Source organism: Alligator mississippiensis, chromosome 9 (assembly GCF_030867095.1).
Source record: "Alligator mississippiensis isolate rAllMis1 chromosome 9, rAllMis1, whole genome shotgun sequence".
NCBI lineage: Eukaryota > Metazoa > Chordata > Crocodylia > Alligatoridae > Alligator > Alligator mississippiensis.
This window is the reverse complement of record NC_081832.1, coordinates 13,456,703-13,484,600: the sequence shown is the minus strand read 5'-3', so window position 1 is coordinate 13,484,600 and position 27,898 is coordinate 13,456,703. Positions and strand designations below refer to the sequence as shown.

The following is a 27,898-nucleotide window of genomic DNA, read 5'->3' as shown; positions in this document are numbered from 1 at the left end:
GGCGCGGGCCGGGGGGCTCCTGGGAGGCGGCGGCCAGCGGAGCCCAAAGCCCGGAGCTGTCCCTTTGGTGCTGGCGGGAAACTGAGGCAGGGGGAGTCTGGGCCTCATGTTCTCCAAGCCCGGGGGCTTGCCTAGCTCTAGCTGCCCCTGCCCCGCTTAGGCAGGGCCGCGTGTGGCACCGTGCGAGCACGGGGTGGGCACACACGTGTGCGCAGCGCGAAGGAAACGGCAACTATTGCAAGCCAGAAAACAGAAACCTGCAGCTTGGTGGGAGCAGCCCCGCCATGGCCACCTCCCTTCCCAGCCTGGGCTCCCCCAGAAACCCGGGAATCAGCAGAGGCGCAGGGGATCCCCTCTCTCCGGAGAAGGCATCCATCCACAACATGACCAGAAACAGCTGCGCACGGGCAAAAGCAGCCGAACGTACCAAATCTAAGACGACCCTGAATTTAAGATGACCACCGTCCCCCATCATTAGATTCTAGGCCTGGAATATTTATAGGCACGATGGTTTTCCAGGTCTAGAACCTAATTATTGGCCGGTCACCTTGAATTCAGCCCTTTTCCCCCCACTGCTGCAGGGGAGAAGGCTGGTGCTGTGGGGAGGGCAAGTAGCTCAGTTGTGCATGCCACCTCTGCCTCCTACCCACTTCCTCTGCCAGCCCCTGCTCGGGGCCAGCAGGTTCAGCCCCACTTCTAGCCTGGGGCACTGAGCAGTGGGCTGCACACTGCTGCTACAGGGCTGGGCTGGGGTGCTCAGCACCCCAGGCAAGAGCAGAGACAGTGCAGAGCAAGGGTAATGGGAAGGGAGGGAGAGGGGCAGGCAGGGCAGCAGAGGCTGCATGCAAGGGAGAGATGGGGGAAGAGGCTGCAGGGGGGAGATGGTGGGGTGAGGGGGACAAGCAGCAGCTGGGGCTATGGCTCTGACCCTTGACTAGAGGCTGGAGCTACCCCCACCACCCCCATACTCCATTCTAAAATGAGGGGGGGGGTTCCCCTCATCCTAGAATCAAGTAAATAAATACAGTATTTCTAAATTTCCAGTCAAGTTTGGGGCCCCATTTTGCTGATCACTTTAGGCAGAGTAAACCACAGAGCCTGCAAACTAACAAGAGAAAACATAGGACAAAAAGAAATGTTATCCCCATTTTACAGGAGAAGAACTGAGGTGCAGAGAGATTAGGGGCTGCAAGGAAAGTTTAGAGCAGAGGTGGAAACACAAGTCCCAGTTTAGTGCATTATCCACATGGCCTTACTAAGGTACTGATTCTAAAGTATAGAGAGGATTTTTTCAAGAACTGTTTCCTTTCAATATGTGACTGTGTGTACGCAGAAAATCGCATATTTGTTTTTTGGCAAAAAATGTAGGCAGGTAGTGATACACTGCTTTATTTGAATATTTTTGACCTGTTTAGATCAAAGAAGACTTTAATCAAAATTGCTTTTGTGAGAGAGAACAAGAAAAATATTTGGAACTTTTTATGATGACTTTTATTTAGGAGATTAGTCGAGCACCAGATCCAAAGCCCCACCAAAGAGAGACATTGCAGAGATTCAGGTATTGCTTATGTTGGCTCATGCACTAAAGTATTTTTTTCTCCTTCTTCAGACTCGAAGACAACAAAAGATGATTTGATGTTTGCAACTCCAAATCCCAGAAGAGACAATACCCTGTTGACAGAAAACTATCGTAGGATCCTGGAAATGTTATAGAAATAATACTAGAAGAGACTGCACAAAACACAGCACGTCAAATCAACACCAGGTAAACTGTGTGTTTATGGGTGCCAACAGGGAGAGTTTAAACTTGAAGAAACTTGTGGTACAGGTTATAGCCTAAGACTGGGAACATAATACAAAGACCCCTTTTCCCCCTTCAATACAGTTGCTAACCTTACCCCTATTAAGCAATGCTAACTTTTTGAAGTTAGCAGCAAAATCTTTGTCAAGTCTACTGAAGCAGGATCAAATTTTAAATATTTTACAAAAAGTTAGGCTTGTTTTTCCCCATGTGTGAAGTTTTATACCATTCCCATATCCTGCAGACATTGCTTTCTAGCTAGACCCCAAGTGCACCCGAGCACACTTTGCAAGTGCAGCTCAGCTGTGGTGTAAAAGGCTTTTCACTATCTTAATGTTGCCCAAGCCTAGGAAGAAGTCTAAGGTTAATTTTGCTCCTGAGCACAAGCTTGAATAGTCCCAGAGTCAACTGGAATAGCCCTGTAGATGGCATTGTAATTGCCCAGGTTCACCTCAGTACAAGGCAATCCTGCCAGATTTCTAATACCCCCCCAGCAAACAGAACCAGCTAAAGCATTTTTATTCCAGCTATGTCAGGGGTATAGGTCATAGCCATGTTGGTCTAAGGACATAGGCAGACAAGGTTCTTTGGGTAAATCAAGTATATTTTATTAAACCAACTAAAATAGTTGGAAAAATTCTTCTTTGCATCCATCCTGGACAAGCACAGACCAACTACAAGCTTCCTCAGCCTAAAGAAAGGTGCTTGCACCTGAAAGCTTGCAAAGAATAATTTTTCCAACTATTTTAGTTGGTCTAATAAAAGATATTGTATTTGCCCAAATAACCTTGTCTACCTTATTCCAGCTAAGCATTTCCAAAAGAGGAGCCAGGATTTGGCTCCCTATTCCTAATTATTCATATTCTTCTGTCAAAATGAAATAACTCTTTCCTGCTAGAAAATATTCTCTCTCCATATTTTGTAAGTTTCCATTAATCAGCTCAGACAAGCATTTATCACCATGTGATTAAGAAGACTTTGTGTTTTTAGCCTAAACAGATGAATGGGGAACTGGCAGCATAATTGCAGTAAACTGTGGTGATGATGATCTACTGATAGCACAGAAACTCTTCTGTTCAAGGGCTCATTAACAGAGCCAGCCTCAGGGATTTATAAGCAGGCATCCTATCTCGCATCTTTAAAAAAAAATAAGTTCATAATCCTCTTCCTAGCAAATATCTTGAAAAGCCGCACAGAATAAACAGCTGAATAGCAATTGTGGGGGTTAAAAGGAATAAGCATCCAGACTCTGCTTTTGCAGGGAACTTTGATCACTCTTATGTGCCCACCCCACCTAGTAGCTGCCTGAAGAAGTCATTTAAAGTATAGTGCATCCCACCAAATCATCTTGCACACCTCTCCAGAAACCCTTAGGTCTGTTTCATGCAAGATGAGTGGGGGGCAGGGATGTTGTGCTGTTTTCCAGGGCCATCCACAAATTGCTACATTTGGGACTGTTTGTTACATTTTGTAGCCCTCTGCTTAGGTGGCCCTCTGCTTAGGTGACCTGAGGAAACTAGTGTGAAACAGGAGTGTTTGCAAGGGGAACACACCCTGCATCCACCACCAGCACTGCTAGAAGTACATAGACTCTCATCTTTATATCTCCAGCAGCAACTCAGATCAAATGAGCCACTATCAAGTGGAGGCATCTGAATCCCAAGACCTCTGGGCTTGGGCCTGTGCGTAGGATGCCTGCCAATGGATTTGGGAGTATCTGAAGCCCCTGGTGAGAGCCTGAGACAGAGGATGCTTGCCAGTTGTAGCACCATACCTGGTGTTTAGAATGAGTGAAGTCTGCCTGCTCAATTGATGTGGTTTTTGGAATGATCGAATTCTGCTCAGTCGATATGATTTGGAACTGATGGGGCTTTTTTGACCTGGAACATGAAATATATTAATAAAAAAAACACCCCTGTAATTTTACAGCCTTGCATTGCTCAGAGTTTGAAGCCCTAGTTCTAGGAGTATTGGTCTTCATTTTCCCCTAATCCCCAGTAAAAGGCGTTAATTTTATCCCCAGCTAACCGATCACCTTTGCTCTGGGAGAAGCCAGTGCTTCTGGGAAGCCTGTTTAGCTCAAGAACAAAGAGGACTCCCAACTCAGTACCAGAAGGGACCTGACACATGATGTTTTTGAGAAGGCTCTTGTTAAAATGTTGGCAGCACATCACTGATAGACTGGCAGCCATGGGAGATTTTGGGGATAGAAAGGTACACGGTGTTCCCGGGATTTTGTCTTTGTTGAGTATCAAGGACTTACCTCCTTTTAGTTATGCTGCAAGACAAAGAGGGCAAGAATTTTAAACAAAGTAAATGGACAACTGTGTATGTTAAATGCCTATATAACTGTGTACCTAAATTGTATGCACAACTAATATAAATATCCAAGGAAACTAGGTAACTCTGTTTACAAAAAATTAATTATAAGGATCTTTGTTCCCAGTTAACTGATCTATGCAGTAATTTTGAGGGCAAATTAGGCATACTAATCATTATTATTACCATTTAGATCAGAGCCTAGGAATTAAGATTCCTGAGATCTGTTTTTGGTTTTTCTGTTGCGTTTTTCTGTGACACTGTTGTATGGATGGGTGTCAGTTTTGATCTCAATCCTGAAACACCTGCTAAGCCAATAAAACTGTCTGATAATGGGGGCACCGAGAAGGCAGCAGATGTACAGGATACCTTTTGAAGAGCTGAAACTTGGGGAGAGCCAGAGAAAGGAGCTGCTCAGACTTCAGTCTTGTTAGTGCATGCCTGTGAAGTGGAGACCAAGTATTAATTGGGTGAAAGACAGATCTGAGAATGACGCTAAGATCAAACTAGTAATATGCACAAAGGTAACTAGCAGAAAAGAGATAAAATACTGGGTCTCCCCTTATGTTGTCAAATTCCCCCACGTTTGAAGTGTGTATTAAACTGACTTAGTCAAATACTCTTTGGCTATTTTTAAATGCATCTTGGATTACTTGTAGCTACAGCATGTTGGCTCTGACCAAGGGACTCCAGGCTAGAATAATGGAATTTAGTGAAAGACAAAGATGAGACTGAAAGGAATTGATCGGCCTGAGTGGCACTTGTATAGGTGTTAATAGGTTTCTTTCTGGATTCTCCATTTCTTTAGATACAGACAACATTTGCAGAATCAGACAGCAACTATTTGCAAACAAAGGTAGCTAGAAAGAGAATAGCAAGTACACATTTGGGCATGTAGGAAAGGTGATCGGCTGGCTAGAATATTGACTGGCTTCAGGAAATCAGGGCTCGGTTCCTGGCTCTGCCATTCATTCCTTGTGCTACCCTGGTTTGCTCTTCACCATCAGTTCCCCACCTGGAAAAAGAAGAGCCTTTTCCCCTATATTACAAGAGCATTGTGAGTAAAACCCCCTAAGTGATTTTGAGATGCTCTGATACTATTACTAAGAAGGTCATGTAAGGCTTGTATAAAAACAAAGTATTGAATGGCCACAGCTCAGGTCACTGAGATGCTCTGAATAAAGGCAGGGAATGCTCTGAATGGCCAGAGTTGCCTGTTGAGAGGTATACAGATTCTTGCTACTCACAGAGGGATGGCAAGCTGGCTGTTAACAAGTCCCAGAGATTCATACAGGACTTGCTACCAGCTGACAGTTGAGAAAATAATGAATATTGATTAGGGGCAGGATGCCCTCTGTCAAACATGGGGAGCTCCCCAATGGCAGAAGACAATTCAGGAAAAAGATGACAGAAGCAGAGCTCTAATTGGTGTGACAGGGAGTTAATTCAGATTTTAGCTCTATGGTGAAACAGGTGTCTGAGAGACAATTCAAGTGCAGGCAGACTCATTAAAGGAAAACTCCAGTGTAATAGACAAGATATCCTAATTGCTACATCTAATTAGGAAGAAGAGTAAATTGCTATGAGCAAAACTGTGCATCTGATAGAATATAAACAGATAATTGACAATCAAACAGAGAGCAGCCATCCATCTACATGGACTAGCGATGCCGTGTACAAAAAGAAAAAAAACAGAGAAGCTTTTAAAGTTGTAAAGATCCCCTAATTTGCTAAATGTTATCATAAAGGGACAATGTCAACTTAAATTGGATTCACACTAAAACATATGGTAAAAAAATACATTTTATAAATTTGAAGACCAATAGGAATATTTTCTTATTTCTTTAGAAAATTCCAATGAAATCATCTTTTTAAGAACAAATAAGCTTGTGTCTTTAAAGCACTGTGACCTGACAATAAAAATGACTATTAAAAAGTGAGTTGGGTGTTCAGCAACCTAACTTAGGTAGCTGAAAACAAATGCAAGAAGTATATTCCTTACAAGTGACCTGGATGTTTAAAATTCTTGGGTGCTTAAAAATAAAAAGTATTATGTGTCCTTTCACAGAGAAATATGGACATTAACAAGCTATGGGATCTGACTGGATATAAATTGGCATAATTCTATGAAGTTAATTGGAAGGGTGCTAATTCACACCACCTCAGGATCTGGCTAAGGGCTTTTAAACTGACAGTTTCCCTTTAACCAAGAATGTACATGGGCTTCTTGGTTTTTAAAATAGACTTAGCCTCCCAAGAACTTGCAATATCCCTGGCCTTTCCCAGGCGTTCAAATCAGAGCTGTTTTTGGAGTCCTGTTTTGCATTATCAAGCTGGACCTGTTTCTGAGGAGCATCCATATAAGGGCAGCTTCTACTGAGACAGTGAGGGATCGTTTTTAATATTAGAGATACTGAAACAGGAGCAGATACTTCTAAAATAATTTTATAAATAGATATTAGTAAATATTTGCCTGACTCGCATGCTACAGCTGGCTGGCTGGCTTCTCTTTTGATGCTTCACACCGATGTCTGCCCTCAAAGTCCATCTGCACAAAGATCACTGAAGGGAGAATATTTCCAGTTGCCTTTCTTGCCCCAGTAGGACTGTTTCTGTCACTTTGTCATGTTGAATAGTACCAAACTTTGTAAATGTTCCTCCTGAAATAAGTGGGGGCTCTTGCGAAGTATTGGAGTAGTGTAGTGTGCTGCCCAGCACAGGGAGGGAAGGGATCAAAGCCTGACTTCATGTTATTTGTCATGGGACATGCCTGCAGAATACGTTCCTCACAATTGTGCAGTCAAATCACTTGGAGTGTCGACGTTTGACCAGCTTCTGGGTATAAGTAAAGCCAAGGAACGTGTCCACTAAACAAACCGAGAGTGAGGCGTTTGCAATGAAGTGCAGTGCTCATAAATACATGGGTGACAGCTACAGCCCTGGCTTTGTCAGTAAAGGCACAGGTGAAAGCTCCTGAGTCGGAAGCATATGCCAGGCTTTAAGCCCCGGTTCCTGTGCTTTACCTTCTACATCCATCTCTGATCCTACATGACAATGACAATGCTAAAGTGGCAAAAAATATTTTTTTCCTAAGCATGCACAGCAGGGATACTATGGGCTAGATTCTTTGCTGGTGCATTTGGCATAGCTCCCCTAAAGATATGCAGTTGTACTGACCTCTACTAGCTGAAATCCTGGTCTCCCCTGTGAAGTGGTTGAGGTTTACTTGATTAATTCACTTTCACAGATCATTCCCCATAGTGTTCCTTTAAACTCTGGCCAAATGCAGACCAGGTACAAATGATGCAGCTGCTTTGCCTGAAGTAAAATTGCATCTCCAGAAACCAATGACTTTGGCCAATGATACTTGATGCTGTTAAAAGGTCCTAGAGATCAAAGCCAGACATCTGAAAAAACTGGCTTGACAGGCCTGGAGATCGAAGGCCCCTATTCATTCCCACCACAGCAGCAGTACAAGTGTCCCTGCCTGTTCTCCAAAGGGAACTATCCTGGGGAGAAAGCGATCTCAGTCTTTCTGTTTAAATGGCCACCTATTGCCATTTATAAAGATATATTTTGTGATATGTGTATACAGAGCACCAACAGAGGATGATGTCTGAGCCAGACTGACTTGTACTGGTGGTCCATAAGCCATTATCAATTTCTTGGACCCAGCCAGTCTCTCCGATGAAACATTTTCTAATGGGTAGAGTCAAGATCTAGATTTCTGGGGCTGACCCTTTCTTGCAAGCTTTATTTCCTCATAAAACAATCATGTTAGCAGCCTTGTGACAACAGGGTATAGCGTGAATTACAGCCCTAACTAGCTCTTCATGAGTTTTGTCATTCAGTGAGTGAATTAACCAACCATTTCAATCCACCAGGGCTGCTTAAGTGACTGAAGCAATGTTTCTGGCTTCTTTATCTTGAACTGAGAGATCTGTGAATGCACCACACACAACCACAAGTCACTCCAGCTGTATAAAAATGCTGTTAGGTTCTGTGTGCTATGACCCCTCTTTGAGATGGCTAGTTCCAGCTCTATTACATACATCTCTTGCCTCCCTCAGTTTATTACTGGATTTAGAATTTTATTTTAAGAAGGGAAAAGGTGAAGGAGTCCAGAATTGCATTAAGGGATTTTATAGTGTTATAGCTAAAAGGTAATTTGTGAATTTATTGGATTTCAGTGGTTTAGTTGTACACATGTTTTATTTCTAAATTAGATGAGGTTAGCTAGTACTCCTCTGTGAGTACTTTAGTCATTCTTAAAAGCATTGATTCACTTCAAGTCAGAAAAGGTTGTACATTATGGCTGATCTGTTAGGCTGAGATTAGATTGAAATCTATAGATCTCCTGTGTCTTGGCTTGTTAGTGATTGGTAATGGTATTTGATTAATCACTACTGATGTATTTGGCCCCCTTCTTTGACTGTTGAGGGCTTGTTAGTATGCTTGTTAGTGCTGTGAATTTAATTGGGCTTTATCAGAATATCTCAATTAGCCAAAGGTGTTAATATAGCCTACACACAGCCCAAATTGCCATTATATTTTCTAAACTACATCTGTTTATTTACTTGTGGCAATGTGTTGCAGTGTGAACATGAAGGGAATATCCTGGTTTACACAATGTCTCAAGTTTTACTTACTTTAAATTTTAAGTAAAAATGTAAAATTTTTAAAAATGTTATCCCATATGGTAAGCACTTTGTGTTAAATTTAGGAAAATATAATGTTGTAAAAGTGGCTGCTTGTATTTTATCCTGTAAATAGTCCTGTACACTCACCTTTTTTAACGTATTTTCTGATACAATAGCTAGGTAAATGTGTACAGAAAAGAAACTTTTTTGCTTTACTGTTCTGCTGTTTGTGGCATTCTTTCCCACGCCCTACCACAGTCCTAGAAGCAGTTTCCTTGGTCTATAGCAAGAGGACAATGCTATGTATAGGAGAGATGATTGATTGAAGTTTGTAGAAAGCTACATAGATGTGATAAGGATGGTTGAGTTACATGAATGGCAATATCTAGCACCTACACAAACAACAAACTAATCTTCACTGTCCTTCAAATTTTGGTACTGGAGAAAGTCAGGAACAAAGGATTAATGAAGGGTAGGAAAACCCCCCCACAAATTTTGAATCCCTATTTCCTGTCATAAGAATTAACTTGCAGTTTTACATGGTCTTAATGTATGAAATCATGGATATACTTTGCACCTGCATACACATGCTGATGTGATCTCCAAATGTTAGCTGAGATTCTCAATACATATAAAACAAAAATTAAAGCAAAGATGCAAAGAAATCCTGTGTCTTTCCTGACAGCATTCCTTATAGACTGCCATTGCAAGTTATACAGTGCAGTAAATCTGTACAGTACATTAGAGAGAAAAATGAAAGATGTAGCCCAGGCCCTGAGGTACTTACAGTTTAGGATAAGCCATGTGTATTTGAATAATTTCTTTGTAACAAATTGATGATGATAAAAACATCCAGTGTTGGCCTATGTCTGTACTTACCCTGCAGAAGTCTTGGCAGTAAGTAGCAGGCACCCCTGCCAAACTACCCATGTGCTTCTGGTAGCTCCATGCAGGGGCTGTGCTAACAGAGGAAGGGCCCTGCAGCAGCCAGAAGGAGTGTGAGCACGTAGTTTGAGTTTGGTGCAGAAGCCTTATTCTACTTGGCAGAGACAGAGACTGGCAGAGAGGAGGGCTCTGCTGCTGCAGAGGAGCTGTGAGTGTGGATGTGCTCAGAGTGTGGCTGTCAGAACACAGCTTTGCTGGTCACGTCAATTAAGTTTTGCACGCTACAAGGTAACTTGGATCCAAAGATCCAAGAATACCTGTACAGTTCTGCAAATGAAGAGTGAGTGAATGAATGAATGAATGAATGAATGAATGAAGCTCAGATCTTGGCATAACTAGACTCATCTGATCAGATGTCTTAGTTCAAAAAAGGAAAGTAATTTATTTCCATTAGAAAAAATTGTCAAAAGAAAACATGTTTTTTCATATGTGACATATCTTGAAATTTAACTCTTAGCCTGCCTGGTGCCTTCCAGGCAATCCAAAGATTTGAGTGCACCTGTGTGTACATAATCTATTCCCCTATCTCCACTGTCTCTATGATTTTAGGAGTGAAATGCTCACTGTAAAACATTAAACAATACTTTAGCACCTACAAAAAATGGAAAGCAGCTACGGGAGTAAACATGCATCTGGGAACTGGGAACCCCTGGGGTCTAATTCTGCCTGTACCACGGACTCATGTCCATGGATAAAATACTAAGCCTCTACCTCACTTCGCCACTCTAAAATGAGTATGATACTTCTCTACTTCGGGGGAAGTTTGGAGGATTAGTCATTGCAGAGAGATTAAAAAATGTGAAGTTGTTGCCTTCTAAATAAACTCTCAGGGCTGAAAATTCTTCATGTTACTCTTGGCATCTAAGCAAGAGCCTCCTCTTAAACACATTGAGTGCTGAGGACAAGTATATGAAGAGAATGGCAACAAGAAGTATAGTACACAATAGTGTACTACGAAACTTGAATAAAGAGAAAAAGTCTGCCTGATTAATCAAGGCTAAGTGCTAATCCCTACTCAGCACAAAATACTGCTGCACCAGGAGTGTTGATCAAAAATCTGAGTTCCAGGGAAAACAATGCAGATCGGAGTTGGGGGACTCTGGAAGAATTTTTTTTTATTAAGAACTTATCTATCAAAAGGAATCTCTCAGCTAGCTGCAGGAATCTGATTACAGAAAGCATGGGATTTCTCTTATGCAAATTCACACCTGCTATAAACTTGTAATAATATACAAAAATATCCCAATGGTGTTTCAAATATTAAAGGCTCAGTAAGAAGGATTTTTAAAAAGAGACACTTTACCATAAATATTATCAATTTACCTCTCAAATATTATGACAGTGGATAATTTAGGTGGTACTCTAGTGAAAATAATTGTGCTGGCAGTTTTTTATTTTGAGAACGTGAAGTTGAGTAGTTAGCACAGAAGCCAGAGCTCTGGTGTCTATTCCTGACTTTGCTTCTGATTCATAGTGAACCTTTGAGCAAGTTAACCTAAAAATGCACTGGGGACTGGAAGAACTCAGCAATGAAGAAAGATTAAAGGTACAAGGGAATAAATCTGGTTTTTGTTTTTAGTCTCTCTGGCACAGAGAGAATAAAAATGAGCCACAGAAAGTAGGTGAAGAAACCCCTTGGTCCTGGAGCAGTGCCTACACTGATCCTAATGAAGTCTGCATACACAGTGGTTTGTATCAATTTGTAGAGTGGTCCAGAGGCAGAGAGATGCCAGGACATGTTGGGGATGGAAAGGATGTGGTCATCCAGTGGAGACTGTGGGATGCAGATCAGCCTATTGGCAGCTTGGGGTGGGCCACTGTAAATTAGCAGAGCCCCCAGTATGCTGCATAAAAGCACAGCTAGGATTGTAAAAGGAATAGATGCTTAAAACTAAACTGGACAGACCACTAGCTAATGTCCTGTAAAGAACAACCCTGCATTGACAGAAAATGCAGGAGGAGATGTAAGGGGATTTGCCTTGAGTGCCTCATTATCATCATTTGTGACAAGGAAAACCTGTATGACAGAGGAGTTGTGAAGCTTAATTTACTGCTTGTAAAGTGTGTGAAGATCCCTAGGTAGAAAGCTGCTATTATTATTTATTTTATCATACTACATAAAAAATACCTAGTGGCACATTCAAAATGAGCCATCAGGAGACCCTACTAGAGAAGCAATGTTTAGGTTTTACATTAAGTATCATTGACAGATACAGATTGGGAACATGTTCCAGACATGAGCAGGAAACCAAATTGCAAGCTGAGGAGGTAGTGAAGCCTGAAAGAACCAAATTTGTTTATATGCAAATGAGAGAGTTGTTCACAGAAACATGAATCAATGACAGGACATGTGTACAGAGACTAGGAAATGTATTACCCAATCTCACGTGAAGAGGACAGGGATACTTACTCCTCTCTCTTGTGTACACCTAGTTTGTTCCTGCTGAATAAACCATCACGTACAGCAAATTGTTCTCATCAATAATCAAAATGGGAGAAGCAAAATAATGTGACAAAGTGGAGGGACCCAGGTCTCCTGTGTAAAATTGGTCTGGGGATTTTCCACTCAAAAGAATGTGATCTTCAAGCTGCTCATTTAAAGATGAATCTGTCTAATTGTTCTGTGTCGGTGGGAGAGGAATATGGAGACTCTGAGGGCTGGTCTTACCCTTCCCAGCACTCCAGACCGGAGTTCCTTCAGCAGTGGGCAGCCCAGGGTGGAGGGAAAGAATTAGAGCTATTATTCCATACAATCACTCTCCTGCGAATCAAGAGACTCAGGGAGATAGAAGGCATGTGCGAGGAAACATATGATGCAGCAGAGGCCATTATGTTACGTCAGTAGGAGATGGAAATTCAGCTCCTGCTACACAAAAGAGAACACGGTCATGAATCTGAAAAGCAACTAGAAATAGCAGCACGTCCTGAAAGCTGCCAAGAGCAGCAATGGGGAGTCATGAAGAACACCAGTCAGCAGTGCTGTGTGTTCAGAGCTGTATGCTACCTGGCCTGTATTGTCAGTGAGCTGAAAGGAGGTTTGTCCTTCAGTCAAATGAAAAATTAGTTAATGGGTGTATTCATTGTACAAGGGAACACGGAGACAATCAGAAGGGAACTATTTCCATACTAGCCAGGATTAATGGCTCAGAGTGCTGTCCAAACAGCTCTGTCTGATACTGGGGATATCTGCAGGCAGCAAAAGGCTCGGTACCAGATGCAGCACACTATCTCCTCCCTGCAGGCCGATGTTGGCGTACTGGGGCAGGGGAGCTTACTAAAGAGCCAGCCTATATTTAGACTGCTCATTGGAATAATTGAATGTTGGGGGCACGGACAAAAAAGCAATGGGTGTGATATAAAACCGTAGATGGATAGATAAACACTTACCTGCCTGATCAGTAGTAATAAAGCTTAGCACGTACATAGTGCGTCACTATACTGTATCAACTTTAATAAATAAAATCTCAAGAGATTGATAAGGGCTACTTACCCCATTTTAAGGATTTTCAGTATAATCTGCAAGGGTCATCAGCACAGTTTTGAAAGCAAAACCTTCAGCATTGTAGCACAACTCTTTGCTATTTAAGTTAATGGAGTAAAACTTTTAGTTGAGAGCAGTAGTAAACCATTATCCTAAGGTGGAACAGGTGCTAGAAGACACTGCACACACTTTGCTAGTGTTTTACATGTGCAAAAATATCTATGTGATTGCACATGTTATGAGTGCAACCGAATATGCAGTCATTCACTAGCAATTTTTGCATGTAAAGTCAATAAATTGCTGCACAAATTATACATGCAACTCTGTGCACTGAAAATCTAGGCAGCAAATAGGTTAATGACTGTGCCACTGTCTCACATCTTGACTTTTGGGAGAGGCAGCAGGTGTTTCTAGCTACCAGTCTCCTTCTGTAACCTCTAGACAACACAGTTTCCCTCCAGCAAACATGCTCCCTTTCTGAACATCAAAATATCCTTCTTATTTTTCCAAGCACAAAAGTCCACAGAGAGTAGTCGAGGTGGGCAACAATACCCATCAACCAAAACTAAAATGGAGGTTTCATTTCAGGAGCTATGTAAATATAAAAAGCATTACCTTGAAATTGGTTTCTCTCTTTCATAGTTTTTCACTTAAAAGTTCCACTCCATTAGGCTTCCCTCTAATGTTTATCGCATCTGTAGAACTATTTGATGAATCCTTTTTCCTTGTGCACCTCAGCCTGTGCTGATCATTCATTTTCATTTGACAAAGTCATTTCTTCCTGCCCTTTGAAAGAGAGCCTTCTGCAAATACCTGTGTTGTGCTGATACTATGCAGCAGGCTACAGAGATCTTTATATACAACAATAGTGGCTTGAGCAGGAGGATTGTGAATTAGGACTGCTGGGTTCTGGCTCAAGCTTTGCCCTTAAATTTCTCTGTGACTTCTGGCAAGTGACTTAACCTCTTTCTGCCTTGGTTTCTCTAATTGTAAAATAGTGATAGCACTTTGCTACCTCCTGCAAGGGCTATAAGGCTAACCCACTCTATCCAACTGACCCAATCCCAATTAGCTAATACATTTGAATCGGGTCATATGTAGACTCCTCTGCTTTCTCTGACTGTTAGCATGTCTTGGACCTCCCCCACCCACAGCCCTGTGATTTTTGAATTGGGTCTGCCACAAGCCAGTGTTAAATATTAAAGAAATACTGGCTGTTGTCCCACTGACATTCATTCAGATTAATCAATGGAAAAAGCTTCGGTAGCCAGTGTGGTTCTGCAGTGAGGTGTAGATCAGAGTAAGCCATGGGCTGATGGCTTTTAAAAATATCGAGTCTTTTATGAGGAATGATCTATAAAAAGTAAGCAGTCATGGATGAAAAGGATAATTAGTGAAGAAAAAAAAGCCCCAGGGTGCCAAGCTGGTAAGCATTTAAAAATAAAAATAAAACGTGCAAATACACAATAGCAGTAAATACAATGGAAAATAGAGAATTGGTTCATTAAATTAAAAAAAAAAAGCTTGGAATTGAAGGTAGGGTGCAGGGGTTTGCCAGGTAGTTAGGTGGCTGTTTTATGTGTGTCTTTACAGCTGGAAGAAAGATGGTAGATTTCATAGATTTCATAGAGTTTTAGGGTCAGAAGGGACCTCAGTAGATCATCGGGTCTGATCCCTTGCCCTGGGCAGGAAAGAGTGCTGGGGTCAGATGACCTTTGCTAGGTGCTTGTCCAGTCTCCTCTTAAAGATCTCCAAGGTAGGGAAGAGCACCACCTCCCTTGGGAGCTCATTCCAGATTGTGGTCACCCTTACCACACTGCTTTTTTAAAGTATTTCCCATCTTCAAGGAATACCACAAACACTGACTATGCTCTGGGGGAGGGTCCCCTTCTCCATTTGGAGAATTTGGCAGAGACTGGCTAGAAGTTAACAGAGTTTGTGTCAGATCAGGGCATATTTAACTAACATTCAGATCACTGAACCATTTCCTTTTAGACAGCGTGTGAAGAGTGGAGAACAAGAGTTTCAGTGGTCTTCAAGGGTCAGTAGTTTTATACAGCTAAAGATAAACTAGGTGGCATTTAAGGGCTTGCTCCTTTAATATTTATTTCATTGGCAAAATTGAACTCTAAGTCCTCTCTGATGAGAGAGGTTGGATTCTTAGGGATGGGAAAATCTCAACTGTTCCCACAGACAAGGTTCAAACCAAAACCTTGGATCTAAACAAATCTCAGGCCTCTGAAGGTCTGGGGTTGGAACTGTGCTACGAAGCTCCAGCTCTTCTCTGTGTGTAACATAATTTGAGCAGAGCAGAGAAATACAGAGCAGTTGCTGCATCTTTATACTGGTAACAGCTAATCATCAATAGTCAGGCAAATACAGTGATTTAGTTGTCTCTGCTGAAGATAAACTCCCAATAACTTGAGTGGGGAATGAACCTCATCTTTATAAAGGGAAACATTTTGCCAGCTGTTTCATTTGATTGAATTTATTGCATGTTTTAATGTTTGCTCTTCAGGATCCAAATACTTTGTGAGTGTGTGTACATGTGTGATTTGTTAATAAACTAGCCCATAATAATTGCAATGGCACTGGACTGTTTGTAGTCTGTTTCCTTCTTGGTCTCTTGCCTCTATCTACCCTCTGTCACCTCCTGGCCTGTTTGTGGGAGGAAGTAGGCTTTACTCCCCATGGTTTTGAATCAGCTAAAAGAGAGTACAAAACAGATGTAAAATGCTACCCATTCAAAATAGTTATTTTGCTGTATTTTGCTGTATGCTCCACAAGGTTTTTCCAGACTAGCAGAGAGGGGAGGGTTTCAGTGCAAAAAGCTTGATTAGATAAGTGTAACTCAAATTAAAACCTCACTTAATACCAATGTAATCTAAAATTAAATAGGTTTTTAATTCAAGTAAATTAGCTATCTCAATCAAAGCAACCAACCTTTTTTTTTTTTTTAACTAGACATGCCCTTAATGATAATACAACGTGCAAAGTAACGGAGAATCGAGCCGGGAGGATGAGACGATAGAACCTAGAAATCCCCAATTTTCCATTTCTGACTCTGGGGAGGATTTTTTTCTAGAGGTTCAAGAAGTAACCTGTGAATCAGGAGTACTGGGAACAGATCCTAAGACGGTATAAATTGCCATAGCTCCATTTGTATTCATTAGAGTTGCAAACATTTAAAGATGCAGATAGAAGTGCAGCTCCCTGGCTTAACTCATGGCACTTCACAGAAATTGTCATGAGTTAGACAGATCCTTCTGACATAACAGATGTTAGCTGTTGGGTTGGCAGGGTGGGGGACTGAGCTTCAATTTGGAAGCGACCCAGGAAGAGTCTCTGTAGCCTCTGCAGGGACAAGACAGGGGAGGTAGGTCAATTCTGGGGTTTCCCCAGCTGCACTGGAGTTGGGGTACAGGTGGATTGGAGTCCCCCACCTCAGGGGGACTCCAATCCACCAACCCCACCCCCCAGTGCTGGCTGGGCAACCCCCAGAATGAGCTCCCTCTGCTACCTTCCCCCCACTCCCATTCTGAAAACAGCACTGGGAGCAGTGTTGGACTACATCAGCCCTGCCCTGCTCCCATTGCCTGCAGACACAGGTTAATGAAGGTGCTTCGCTTTGGAGCACCTTCATCTGAATCCTCATGTAATGAGTGTTCAGATTGTCATGCGATTGTGCCTTTTTAAAGCACTCTGCATCCATGCACTTGTGTTTGGTCACAGTGGTAGAGTGCTTTCAAGGGCCAGATTGGGCAAAAATTGTCACTTCTGTCTGCACCTTCAGGTGAACCAGAACTCCCCATGGAAAAGAATTCAGCAATGATGGGTGTGTACAGGAGTTACTTTTTCACCATTTAAGGGGCTTTATTGCAGTGACTTAACAGAGATGCATGGCTTTACAGCACTTTAAAATGGCTATAGCACTTTAAATTAACCCTTGTTAACTGAGATATTAAATTTGAAGTGGTGTATTTTACAGCACTTTAAATAACTTCTGTATACTGGAGCCTGCCCAAAGCCACTTCTCTGTGGAGTGCCCCCTGCCTCCTAGCCTGGAGAGTGCAGTGAGGATCAGAGCCCCCCGCTGCCTCCCCCCCCCAAAAAAAACTGCACTTCAGGGGAAAAATTACAGTTTCCCCTGTCATGTTTAAGAGTACTGTACATTTATAGTGCTATAAAAAGTGTTCTAAGTTACAGCGGTATAAAATGTGCACGGAGCATTTCTGTACACACCAGAGGAGTCTAAGTCTATCCTAACTATAACTTGTTCTATTGATATAAATGTACAAATCCTGGAATAGAGGTGGCCCCAAATAGCACTCAGGGAATCCCCTCTTTAAGAAAACCAAATCCAATACTAATATCCAGTTCTCAGGACATGTTTTGATATTAATCAGAAACCAAAGAAAAGAAGTAACTGCTGTTGCTTATGCAGGCCCCTCTAGCTAGAATCTTGACTAACCGAAGACTGGATATTTGCTCATTTCCTAAGAAAAAGAAATTGGAAGACTACATGTAGCAAGGCCTTCTGTTGATGCCTGGCATCCCTGTTTTACAAGGGATTGTTCTGAAAAACTAGCTGATTTTTGGTATGTTCTGCAAAATCCCGGAATGGAATGATCCTGGAAGATTTATTTCAAGTTCTGCTGTGTAGCCTTTGACAAATCACAGCCTCCCTGTGACTCAGTTTCCCCTTCTGTAAATGAGGACAGTCACATTTAATTACTACTCAAGGTTATATGAGGTTCCCATAATTAAATGTTTGTGCATTGCTCTTAGATCTTGGCAGAATTAGTTTTACAACCCAGCAAAGTAATATATTTCTCACTGTCTCCCAGGCACATTCTGTACCTACTCATCTTGTATATTAGTTTACTGTGCTTCACTGTGTCAAATGTCTGACAGAAATCAGTGTCTGTCGCTTCCAACTTGCCTCTCTGCTCAGTGTATTATTGCGTTATAAAAAGATTCCCACCACATCTGCTGCACAAGATTTAGGTGTAGTGAAGCCTGCTAGCTGGTCTTTATCAACTTGGATTTCTCCTAATGTTTTTGTGATCTCATCCCTTATTACTGTCACTAGGATCCTAGCTATCACTGAGGTCAGACATGCTGGTCTATAATTTCCTGAGCTTACCAATGCTGAAGAGGCAGCCAGACATCTTTGTGGTGTGAAGTGGGAAGAGGTTGGAGAGGAATGATGCATGGGTAACAGTGCAGGGTACAGCTGTGCATTGCACAACCAACCTCCGACCTCTTCCTACCCTCCATTCACCAGACGTGCTTCTGCATGTGCTGAACCTGGGTGCACATGCTGGGTTAGGGTATGGGATAAAACGCATGCAGTGGTTTTGAAATATGTTTCTAGTTCCCCATATCCCATTGGAAGGAAAACAAATTTCCCACAAAATTATTTTTTGGAGGAAAAACAATCAGCTTGAGTAGATTGAAATGTCAACTTTTAATTTTATGTTATTTGTCATTTGTTATAAATTTTAAAACACGACTCCTTTTTCAAAACAATTCATTGAAATGTTCCTTTCAAACAAAGCAGCAGTGGAATGTTTTAATCTCATTGAAACCCTTAATTTCTCTCTGTGTCTCACAGGCACATTCAGTGCCTACTCATCTTATATATTAGTTCAGTTTGCTTCACTGTGTCAAACATCTTACCAAAACCAGTGTCTCTGACTTTCCACATATTTTTCAAAGTGAAATTTCAATAAAACCAACACATTTGCATGGAAAGTTTTGGATGGAAAATGTTCTATCAGAACTTTTTCAAGCAGCTCTATTGAAAAATCATCATGCACAGATGAAGCTGGATGTAAAATGTTTGTCCTTGAGGTAAAAGGACAATTTCCTGAGCTTTAAAAGGTAACAAAACCTTTTTTCCTCACTGTGGCCCAGTCAACAAAGGGCAACGTCCCTCACTCCATGCTTATCAGCATGTAGAGGGCTCTGGGTGATGCAGAAATTCAGGTGCACTGTGAAGCACAAAGGCGGGGAGGGGGGGTCTGGCTGTCTGATTTACATGTAATTACTTTCAACACTCTCCTAATTTATAGCAGAGATGGACTGAGCTGGGGGATGGAGTAAAAGGTCTGGGTGTTGCTTTCATAGTTTTTTTTTTTTATGGAGTTATCTCAAAGGGAGCAGACCTGCTGTGATGAAACATCATTCACTGACACAGCGAGTCCTTGTGTCCTCTGTCTGGGATGTCTCCTTGTTAGCCACCCCAGCATGCTTTTCCAGGCAGAACTGTGGAACGGTTGTCCCATTCTGTGCTTTATTAAAGGTATTTGGGCAGTCAAAGCTTAATTTCCTGCTTCATTTTCAGCAGAAACTCTGTCAACCTGAAGGATCTCCCTTGTCAGAGAAACTCTCATGCAAGGGTAAATGCTTGTACGGTCACCTCCTGGCTGGGAGGGGAGGGGAGCAGCAACCATTGTTCCTGCCTCTTCCCCAAACTGGACAGTGCGCCGTTAGGGGAAGAGGTGGGGGGCTTTGTCCTGCTGTTCTCCCTGCCCTGGGGGGAGTGTGGGCATGGGCATGAACTTCCCTCCTGCACAGCACCTTTAAGAGCCCCACACCCACAATCCATGTCCTAGTGCCCCACATAGGAAGCACCTCACTTACACCACCTTCAAAGCCTGTGCCCTTCCCCAGTCTGGGAAAGGGGGAGGCTTTTCTCCACTACTCCAGTCCCCCAGGACTGGGAGGAGTGGAGCTATCTGCTCCCCATGCCTTCCCCAGACTGATCACCAGCAGAGAGCAGGGGAGAGGGGGCAGATGCAGGCTGAATGGCTGTGCTGTTCCCTCTCCTGGAATGGTTTCTAACAGGGGAAATTACTGAAAAATTCTCCTCACTAGAACTTAAAGCTGGTTCAAGGCCTCTGCAACTGCCCCTTGGTGCAGCCGTTAAAGTTCACAACATCTTGCCATTGCACTGCAAACAGGAATCTGTGCAACCAGGCTGGGTACATAGAGGCATGTCTAATTTCCTGAACTACATAGTCAAGGACCTATTTGTACAGACAAGTATAGAGTCCTGTATGCAGAAGCATGCATGGGTTGTAGAGGCACTTTGCTTTAGCTCTACAGAGGGAAGAAGTAGGATTTCAAAATGTTTCAGTCTGTTAATTTACTAAGTTATTCTACAATAACTTTCTATTCTATTCTCCCTGTCCAGCTCCCAGGGCTGTCTGGTCTCTATTTGTTGGCTCTCTCAACGCTTGTGACACTCTCACAGTCTGGCAGGGTCTCACCTGGTGAGTGTGGGTCCAGGTGATTAGGAAGCTGTTTGCAGATCAGCAGATGCCTTATTGTGACATAGCAAACTGTGGACATATCTGGCATACCCCACTTGAGCAGAAGTTAGCTCTTTGGTTCATCAAAGCTACAGAGCACAAAGCCTGTACATCCTCCTCTCTTGGACTGCTTCTCTGGTATTTCCTAAGGGATTTCCAGGTGTGGCTGAGAGGGGGACAAACAAGCCAGATGGGGATCTTAAAGCAAGAATCTTGGGCTGGGGAGGCTGGGAAACCATCTAGTAGGTTATAGCCACAGCCCCTTTGGACTTCCTCCTGCTTTTCCCCTTCTTGGACGAGCAGTCTTCCAGTGAAATGGGTCAGGCCTTGGGTGCCACTTGCTACCATGACCTGATTTGTCCAGATCTACCACTGACACACATAGATACTTTATCCTCTTAGTTTGAAATAGGACCCAGAATCACAGGACCCAGCTCCCTATCTCAGCCCCCTCCAGGACCTTCCAAAGAAGATGGTGCTCTTCTCCCTGGCTCTGACAGCTGCCGCTTCCTCAGTCACCAATGATGGGAAAGTATGAGGGTCTGGATGGCAAAAACATGCAAAAAAAAAAAAAAAAAAAAGAAGAGATCTTGCACTAGCCCCTCCCAGCCTGTTTCCCCATCTAAGAATGAGAAAAAAGCAGAGATACTCAACTCCTGGCCCATGGGCCAGACTCATCCCCCTGCACTATGTCATCCGACCTGGGGGTGTCCCCATAAAAACTTGGCAGTGGGGGAATGGTGGCATCACTTCCCTGCTGTCAAATTTCTGGACCCACAGGAAGCCTCATGTGCCTCTGCAGGGCAGCGTGCGTGCCAATTCTGGTGTGCAGGGCTGGACACAGAGCTCTAGGGCCCAATCCCAGGATGTGGGGGCTAGGCACAGGTGGCACAGAGCCCCAGGGCCCAATCCCAATGCATGGGGGGCAAGCTGATGTGATACAGAGCTTCAGGGTCTGATCTGTGCATTCAGGGGCCAGGTAAGGCCATGCCAGGTGAACGCAGCATGGGGCCTGAGCCTGGCATGGGGGTCCAGTCTAGTCTGTCGACCAGCCCTGCACCCCTCATCTAGCCCACAGGTTGAAAGGTCAAACACCACTTGCATACAGCACTCTGGACACTATTATGCAAACTAAGGAGGAGAGTGAGTCCTGTCCCCATGGCCCCCTTAACTGCCCAGCAACACTGAAGTTCACTGAACATTTCAAACCAAAGCTGGTGAGCACCTTTGAATGAATATAACCTTGTCTGCCTATGTCCTTAGACCAACACGGCTACAACCTACACCCCATATTCTTTACCCTGAACATAACCAGTCTTGGCACAGTCTCTAATTTTTAGAAAATGTATGTCTGCAGTTAATTCCCTTTGGACATACACTGGTTTAAATAGATATTTGCTTGTCTGTTCTATTTGTTTCTAATTCATATTCCCTCGGAAATCTGTCAACTCCCTTTGTGCATACTGTGCTCCTCCAAATTAGAACCTACAACTATTGTATTTCAGGAAAGATTCACTTATGCGTGTGGCCTCATTAGATATCACTTCATTATCTTGCTCAGTTTTTTAAATCAATTTCTCCTCCTTCCCTTTGAAAAACTGCCAGGCCAATACCTTCCTCATTTTATCTCCGTATTCGTAGTACTACATGGCCTTGGTGTTATATAACATGAATTCTTCCCTGAAGGCAAAAGCTAAATGATATTTTTTTCTCATGTTTTCTGAACTGCAGCTTGATATTTTTTTTAAATGATCCTTTCATGCCTAGTCTAGTGTTAATGTGCTCTCACACACCTCAGCGTAAAATAAGAGCATCTCTACTGCAATCTCTACTGCAATTAGTAGAGATATGCTGGCGAGTACCAGAATTATTTCTGTAGGACCTGTGAGTATACAGGGAGCAAGATCAGCCCTCTGGGCTTCACATCGGTGCTTTTAAAAGATATTCCCAGTGGGAATATCCCCAATGGGAATATCTCTTAAATATTTTTATTTACCTTTTATTTATATTTATATTTATCTTTATTTGCTCAGTGGCAAGTCATTATTTTGGTGTGTTTCAGCCCAGTTCCAGGGGGACAAATATCTCCCATCACAAAAGCCATCACCAAAGCTAACTGGCGAAGTGTCAGCAGACTAAGGAGAGACTGGGACCCAAAGGGTCTCTCCCTTCTCTCAGAAAGGTTGTGCCTAAAAGACAGAGACACACATTGCCAAGATAGCCTGCTGAGGGAGAGTTTATATGGCCAGATTCTTTCTTGCTTCCCAGGCCACAGACGGATAGCAAAACGAGGCAGAGGTCACATGTACTTTTTAATGAGGCACTAGAACCACTCAGGCCACTGTCCTCACCGGGACAGCTGAAGCTGGAGGAGCCAGGGTCAGTTCAGGGCCTTCTGGAACAGGGGTTTTCTATGCTGGGAACCCTCTCAGTGAAACATCTTCCTGCAAGACATTAGAAGAAACCACGGTCATGCTGTTTTTAGAGCATGACTCTAAATCATGCCTCTTTGCAAAAGCCTTTCTTTCATAGTGAAAACTGGAAGACCAGGCTGAGGGAGCATGTGTGTGTCCACAATAAAAAAGGCTAAGTTTAGAAGTGGTAAAGGGAAGAGTTCCTTTGGCATCAAACTTAATGCAAAGTCTCAAACTATACATGGGATGCCTGGACAGTAAATCACTCTAGGAATTGCTGCCTTTTCAATCACTCTAGGAATTGCTGTGTTTTCTGAACTAGCAAAGAGACCCTAAAACCTGTTCCCTCTTCCGCAGGTCTGGAGGGCCAGGCCTCCATGGAACCACAAGTAGGAGTCAGACAGTCTGCAGCCTTCTCCTTCCTAAAACTCCTGGACACGATACACATCTGCTGTGAAAGTTATTTCAGGCCTGAGGCGGTAGAAACCTGTACCTCTGCAGAGATCCTCAGAGTCCAGACCAGACCTTCAGGCAGAGTGCAAAAGGCACACTGCAACAAGAGATGCACAGTGCTCATTTACTGTAGCAAATGTCATTGAGTTTTGCTTATATATAATAATTCAAGTTGTCATTAAGTCGTGGTTACGACCACGTGCATTCTGCAGCTGAAAAGATGTGTACCAGAATCTCCATTTATTACTTTAAAAAGCACATCTCTAGCCCTCAGTTGTCTGAGAAGCCTTGGAAACTACTGTCAACAGTGGTCTCTGGGCTCACAGATAGCCTGCAACAATAGCTCTGAAATGTAAATAACCATAATCATCTGAGGCATCAGCATGAAGTATTTCATCATTAATGATTTTTGCAGAACCTGCCAGAAAATGGGGTTATGGGGCTACCCACAATCCTGAACTGCCTTCTACTCTTTCTAAAATTTGTAGCATGCTGAAAGCTAAAAATGGGAGAGGCAGCATCAAATAAAATTGAATATCATTATAATACACACAAGGCAGGGGCTACTGTGTTGGTTGGCTGCTTCAGTATAATATATAATAGAAGAAGAATCTCCATTTTTCACATTTAAGCCAAGCACCTGCGGAACATAGCCTTACTGAACGTGCAAAGAAACACTCAAATCTACATGACACCTCCTACAGCATCACTATTAAACTCCCACTCTGCTGTGAAGAGCGCCCACCTGGTCAATGGAGGTGAAAATTGTCCTGTATTACAATATTTTAATTCAAGGATTTCAGATTGCTACAGATACAGTATATGAGGCTTGATGTATAGATGGGGAAACTGAAGCGCATAGTTAAAGTGATTTGCCCAAGGTAGTCTAGCAAGTCTGTGGAAGAATGGGTCACTTGACTTAAAAAGGTACCTGAGAGGAGAACTGCTGGACAGGGTGAGTAAATGTGCTCTTTTGCTACCATTTACATACAGTAGTTCTGTGCGTGGAGCGATGTTGTTGTCAGGATGCAGTGATGGACACACCGTTGCTTGTTGGATTCACCGGGTTGCGGGGGGGACAGACACACACCAACAAACGAGACTACAAGGATAGGTAGGCTACTGTAGATGCTTATCCTTTACACAATAGCTACAAAACGGTTTTCCCTCTCCACTCAGGGTCAGACTGATTACCACATTTGGGGTAAGGTAGGAATTTTGCCCCACAGTTAAGACTAGTAGCATCTCTGGGGGGTTTGCCTTCCTTTCTGGCAGGGGTAATGGCTCTCTTTGGATCTCTTGAGTGTATTTTGACAATTCTTGCAGCAGCAGGACCCTGTCCCACTGTGTGACCTGTGGCAGATTAGTGTGCTAGGGCTTGTGCTTGTGTTGTTTGACTGTCTAGTTTTGTAATCAGTTAGACAAAGAGTGGTTTCAATAGGGATGATCCTACCTCAGGCAGGGGATTGGACTACATGACCCCCAAAGGTTCCTTCCAGCCCTACTTTTCTATGGCTCCAAGAGGGAATTTCACCTGGTTGAGACAATAGAATTACACTGGGAACAAACTTACTGCAAAGATGTTAGAGCCCAAGTACTTGTATCAGGGCATCTGCAATCTCCCTCTCCCCCTTACAAGCAAAGTTAGTTAATAGGGGACACCAGTGTCTTAATTAACAGCCCAGAATGCTCACTGTACAACACACCTCAGTGAATTTGTCATGCTCTCTGTGTTAATAAAATGAAATAGTCTTTAAATTAGAGAAATCTTCATATTAAACACCACAGACTTGGAGGCTATTCTATTGTTTAGCTGCCTAAGTTACACTAATACCTTTTGCAAATGTAGGCTGGAAATCCTCAGTGGGGATCTTAGAAGGGTTGGGGAGCAGAAGGACCCCAGTTACTGAACCCAGTGGGTCGGGTTACTATTGCTTCCTAAATCTGCCCAGAAGTACCCCAGGGATGGACTGGAACCTTAAGCACTGAGGACAGGAGATGAGGATCCCTCTAGCATCAACCTATAGAACCAGTGTCTTGGGTATCTCAGAATCCTCCTGAGTGAAAAAAAAATCCCTCTGTGTAATTAGATACAGACTTTAAAAGGTGTTTTTCCTTTCCCTCCCCTTTAATTTGTTTGCCTGTGCTATCATTTTTATCCATTTCTCTGCTTCCCAGCCTTAAGGCATGGTCCATGTGACACTGACTTCACTTCAGAAGCTGTAGGTAAATGGATCTTTCAGAAACTGGCCAAAATTAAATCTACTCCCCCAGATCAGTGTTGTATAGCTTCAGCGGGAAAAGTGCTGAACACAAATAATAGCTGATACCAGAGTGCCATCTATAGCTACTTCACATGACTTCACAAGAGAGCAGAGGAGGAAATACATATGCAGAAGCTTGCATGCGTGGTGTGGCTGCCAGCCCAGGCTTGGAAACCAGTGGAGAAAAAAGAAAGCAAGTGAATAGAGTCCTGATATAAGATGTCATATTCACAGCACCCGGTAGATCCTTATAATTCAGAGCAGGTAAGAGCAAAGATGCTTCAAACCTGATCTGCAGCAGCCCTCTAAAAACCAGAGGTTAAATCGATCTCCATAGTCCTTTCATTTCCCTGCTTTCTGCCAAGATGGCTGAAAGGCAGCCAAGGCCTTTGGGCCAAATGCCTGAGGCCACAGAGCCCCATTTCTTCTTGTACAGTGTAGTAAAAAAGATATTCCAACAGTATCTTGTCTTTTGATGGAACCTATAGCATAAAAAGAACTGGAAGTGGCACTTTCCTTTTGATAGCAAATCTCAATGTCGAGTGCTGGATTGAATGAGCAACACAAGCATGTGGGCAACATTCCCAGGCTGCTGCGATGGCAGGTTTCCAAGAGGAAGTGGTGAAACTGAGTGTTTGGCAAAATTGCACAGAATTCACAGTAGTGTTCACTGGATCTCTATTAGGGGGCAACTGGCTGGTCCTGGCTCTGTAGCCATGGTGATGATACAGCTGTCCCCTTAGTGCTGGGGAGGAGAGCACACATTGCCAATAGCAGAGCAGGGGTATATTAGGGAAAGCTCTCTCACTTTCTGCATTTCATGTACATCACTACTCCTGAAGAGTGCTGCATCCTGTTTTAAACAAGTATTCATTTAACAGCTGATTATAGGAGTGGTTTTAGATAGGTCATAAAAGTCTCATGAAGCATAAAGTTTATAGTAGCCCGCAGTTCCTTATGCTCCCTTTCCCTTCAGCAGCATCTATATTGTGTGTGTACAGACCCTTACGCACACACAACATACATGGGAGTTGGAGATTTTCCATACATTTTAGCAGTCAAATATTGAAGGATTTCTGGCTCTAAGGCTGCTGCTTCCTCCTGGGGCAGCCAGATAACACACTGGTATCTTTGAATGTGGACTAAACCTAAATGCTGGTATGTACAATTGTGCCTCTGATAAAGTGAGCTTTAACCCACAAAAAGTTGTGCTTGCTGTATATAGTCTACCCTACCTTTGGCATGTACTTTTCCTATTACATGCTCTGAAAACTTATACTAATCTTCATTTTATTTGTTAGAATGAATGTTTTTTCATAACACGGCATCCTACATGGAGCGTGCTCTCTTCCAGAGGTGAGCCGATAGCACCACTCTTGGGAGGGGCTGGAAGATACATTAGTGTCAGACCGCATGAGTAGGGAGCAGAGAGTTTTAATGGAGGTCGATTCTCTCCTGTCACACATTTACACTGAACAATCACCCTGACTACATGTTACTGTAATTACAGTGAGTCATGCAAACAGACTGTCACTTTTAGACATGCTGCTTGGTAGCAACTGTTTTGATTAACAGTTAATTAGAGAGCTTTGGTTTACACATACCATTGGCAATAATTCACACTTAGGTCACTACTGAAGCTCATAGTTTTGCTTAATTTGAAAGTAAACCAGAAGGTAGCATTTGTGTCATGTGGAACAATGGTAAAACGTGCAATCTCGTCCCTGCTCGGAAAGGTAGCACCTCGGGAATTACTCAACAAAATAATGTTGGTGTTATAATGGAAATCTTGGGTAGAGTAGTTGAATTGATGCTTGCTGCATATAAAGGAATGTGAACAAGATAGCAGAGGGGAGGGTAATGTTTCATCCTGAGCTGGGGGAAAGGAAAGGAGAGGATTCTTTAAAGGAAAGAGACTCCTCTGGTTAGAACAACTGTCACACTTTGATTTCTAAAGCACTGAACAGATCAGCTCCCACCGTTCACAAGAGCAGCAGCAGCTGCAACACTCAAGCTGTTACACCACCTACTACAGGCTTGATCTTCAGCACTGAAACTAAGGGGATTTTGACACTGCCTTCAAGCATGACACCAACCAAGAACCGGATGCAATGATTTTTTTTTTTTTTTTTTTTTTTTTTTTAACTGAACAGTAGCCTAACTCAGAAGACATCTCCCCATCTTAAAGCAAGACTTGCTTTGATTGATAGTCCAGCTATGGAAAACATTCATTTTATAGGTAGAGATTGCGAGAGTGGCACC

At 42.9% G+C, this 27,898-nt stretch overlaps 1 long non-coding RNA gene across 2 annotated transcripts; it reads left to right on the top strand.

The window, feature by feature from the left end:
• Positions 1-8: 8 nt before the first annotated feature.
• On the top strand, positions 9-26,961 carry LOC132252423 (uncharacterized). Of its 2 annotated transcripts, none has more exons than XR_009464316.1 (3): positions 9-193; positions 1,610-1,765; positions 23,277-26,961. It is a non-coding gene; the product is annotated as an uncharacterized LOC132252423 (long non-coding RNA). The 2 variants fall into 2 exon arrangements; XR_009464317.1 differs by lacking the exon at positions 23,277-26,961 and adding an exon at positions 3,825-9,285.
• Positions 26,962-27,898: the final 937 nt, after the last annotated feature.